A 3,671-nucleotide genomic window follows, 5' to 3' on the forward strand; every position below is an offset into this window, starting at 1 on the left:
ATCTGTAACTCATGCATGTAAAATTCCTTCTGAGCGTAATATCTAGAAGGGACGACTTTGAATCATTCACCCAAAGCGAAATGTGTTTTCTTCGATGCTTTCTCTTTTTCTTGTCGAGTTCGCCTTGCTCTGTCATTCTGGTATTTTTTGACGTCACGTCCGGTTTCTCTCAACTCGATTGACGCAATCTTGTATTCTATCATTCTTGGGCAGGTATGGCTTTGAAATGCCATCAATTGAGGTAAACAAATCTATACAACTACAGCCTATTTAAATGACCAACATAACTATGGGGTCTCAAGTTCATTTTGGCCAAGATTTAACACGAAAATCCGGAAAGTTCAATAGATCTAAAGTTAAGTTTTTACCGGCATCATAATAGGAAACTGTGCTGTTGCAGCGGTGCTCCAAAGATGAAGCATACCAACGGGCTTTCTCTGCAGGAACTGCCGCGATGAGGACGAGCACCTCAAGCAGCTGGGGTCTTCTCCAGTCTGGCAGAGATAGCAAAAATGAAACTGCTGACCCTTTCAATCATCGCCACACACACGCCAAGGTCACATTAAAAATAAATCTAGAGGTGCAGTGCTGTTAACAGGTCACAAAATTTTGTAGTCCCTTAAACGACTTTTCCAGAAGAAGCAGTAACAAATGCTCCAAACTTTTCAAAATACGATGGAAATGCATGGATTTAGATCTTAGTGAAACTACAGGTTGGTTTTGATTGGGAGGGTCTTTTACGTGGCGGGATCCAAACCCAGCGCAGGCGACGATTTTCGCATTCACACTTTAGCTCGCTGCCAGACGGGTGAATACAAATAACTGGACGTCGCGATATGCATGCACTTGAATCATAGGCCCTGGTGAACAGCAGTCAAAAGCTTTCCGCAATTACGTGGACTTCTGCTCACGGATCCGTCCTCATAATGCGCCGAATTAAAATACAGCGGATACGCCTCAGCCCTGAAAGTATTCAACTCGGGTCGCGATGCTGGTAGCAGAGGAAGAGGAAGGCGTCCTCTGGGATGGCGTCAGTTAACACAGTAGAGAAACGACTGGCGTGCTTTTTTGGACTCGGCAAAAGCGCTCAGGCGCTTGCAGCGCCAATCAAGAAGAAGACAAATTAATAGTTTAGTTAAGACGTGAAAGGTCCGTGTTATGTCACAACTGGCTCTCTAGCGCGTGTGTATTTCAGTTTGCAAGGCGACTACACCACAGAGACCGCTCATCAAACAAGAGGGGGCATAACTCAGTGGCCTTAAAGAAACACTGGACAAGTGACATCTTAGTATAGGCCATCTAAAAGTCCAATGAGCATAGCTCAAACTATTAACCGTCTTTTCGAAGTAAATAAATTGATATACACACAGGAGAAAGCAAAAACAGACCAAATGCTCCGAAATTGTCCAGAATGTGTTTACATGATCAACGCAAGATTTCTTATTTCGAAATCCTAAACATACTACCAAGTGCCTTAGAGATTATTTTTTTATGATTGTGGCATATATGTTAATCAGTATTCCAAACGACGTAAGGGCCCTCTAGTTGTGGCATAGTATAAGATCACTTTTCAGTAGATTGATAACTAAACTTTCCGGTGGCTCTAATCGGGATAATAACTTAACCCGCTGACTCGTAGAGTGCTCCTCCACCAAAAGCCCCTACACCCGAGAACCCATAAATCATCGCGTGATGCAGCATGTTGTCTTCGTCCGCCGAAATAGCTGACAGTCGCCTTTATCGCCGCTGGGTCCAACGTGTCATGCACCTCACTCATCCGCTACTTCGCCAGGCAACTAAAAACTGCTTCCCCACTTTCACGAGATACAATGTGTTGTAGCCTATGGTGGTGGCACCGACGAAGACATTGACCGCCGAAAAAGTAAACCAGAGTGGCATGATCCACGAGTTATGGTGAAATAACGAGCGGAATTCTAGTTTAAGGATCAGGCTTTTCAAGTCCAATTTGCTATTCATACTGCTGTATAGTTGCTCAACTTAGAAAGGCACCACTGCAATAACGAGGTGCCTACAAGTTTTCGTAAAGCGATCTCTCAAAATAATAATCCGAATTTTTTTTTGGCCATATCAAATGAGAGTTCTACGCCCCGCTTGGGATTAGGGTACGAAGAAGAAGTGGACGTTATTTCAACTGAGTCATTCCGCCCTAGAATTACTATAAGATGCCAGCTGGTTTTGTAATTTCAAATTGAGCCATTTCAGCGATATTGTCAAGCCATTCGTCGCACACTGTTTTTTTTTACCTAAGTGCTTATGCATAGTATAGAGTTAGAATATAATTTCACAATAAACACCTTTAGATATTATACAACCTTAGTAGTTGGTAAAACCTACCATATAACCCACAGCAAAAAAAAAATAAAAAAAATTAGAAAGATTTATGTAAAAAGTTGTAGTTACTAACCGCTAAACTTGTTCGGGTGTTACACATTATTTTCCCGTTAATCACTTGCAAATATATGCAAATCACACTCACCACTTATTCGTTCGCCCCAGCTTTATGACATTAATTTTTAATTACTTGAAAGTATGCACTTAAACAAACTCAAATTTGCATATATGTAGTACATTTTCGAAGCAAAACTAAACGAAGAGATGGCTGTGTGGAAGCTGTAGTCCGCACACCAGTTGCATATCTCTGGTAGCAGAACACCTGTTAAAAGGCGCATAACAACAGTAAACAACAACAAATAGAATCCTAGTTAGAGAACAGCTTTTTCTAATCTATTTATCTACATACATATACATACATACATACATACATACGTAGGTAAGTGCCAGTGGCTGGGCAACAGGTGTGCTTGGCTGTTAGAAAAAATGTCGCTCCCAACGCCTACTTCTACACGCACACTCAGAAACATTTATATGCAAATTCACACAAGCACACAAATTTATAGATTTTTGCAATACAAGTAATCGTACCGTACACCGCACTTTTCAATTTGCCACCTGTTGCCGCATGTTTTATTGTTGTATTCCTTACTAACACTATCACTAATGAGTGATTTGATACATAAATATTTCTATTTTTTTCTAATTTATTAATTAGATTTTTTTTTTGATTTATTTATCTCTATTTAACCAGTTGTTTACATTTCTATTGCATGTATTTTTAAAGCTACAATCTATTATTGTTGTTGTCAAGTGTCTATCATTTGATGTAATGTGCAAATCACGCACTTGTCAGCCCGCGACGCCCGAAGCATTGGCGTTCACCAAATGGTCAAAGTTCGTGGTAAGACTATAAAAAGGGGCCCAATAAAAGCTTAGACTTAAATTGTAGCCATTTTCTTGTGTTTTCTAACTTCAAAATATAAACAATAAAATCGAGCGACTGGGCAACGAAGCGCTGTAGTGAAATGGAGAATCTGTGTATGGAGAGTGTTGACGAGCCGCCTCCTGTCCATCACTGATGTATATATCTAGATCCTCGGATGCACTTAAAGTTAAAAGCTCGATTTAAGATGCCGATCTTAGTGATTTCTTCGTTCAATTGAAGGGAATCACATTTGAAATTAAAAAAAAAAACTTGGAATGAATTGCAGTTACAGGTAATTAGAGCAAATTATTTGTTTATCAAGGTGCATAGGTGAAACTGTTTAACACAACTGTGGCTTAAATAGAGCGTGGAATGTTGTCAGAATAATTAA

This window comes from Rhagoletis pomonella, unplaced genomic scaffold (genome assembly GCF_013731165.1).
Source record: "Rhagoletis pomonella isolate Grant_MI unplaced genomic scaffold, Rhpom_1.0 Rhpom_scaffold_00012, whole genome shotgun sequence".
NCBI classification, from domain to species: Eukaryota; Metazoa; Arthropoda; class Insecta; order Diptera; family Tephritidae; genus Rhagoletis; species Rhagoletis pomonella.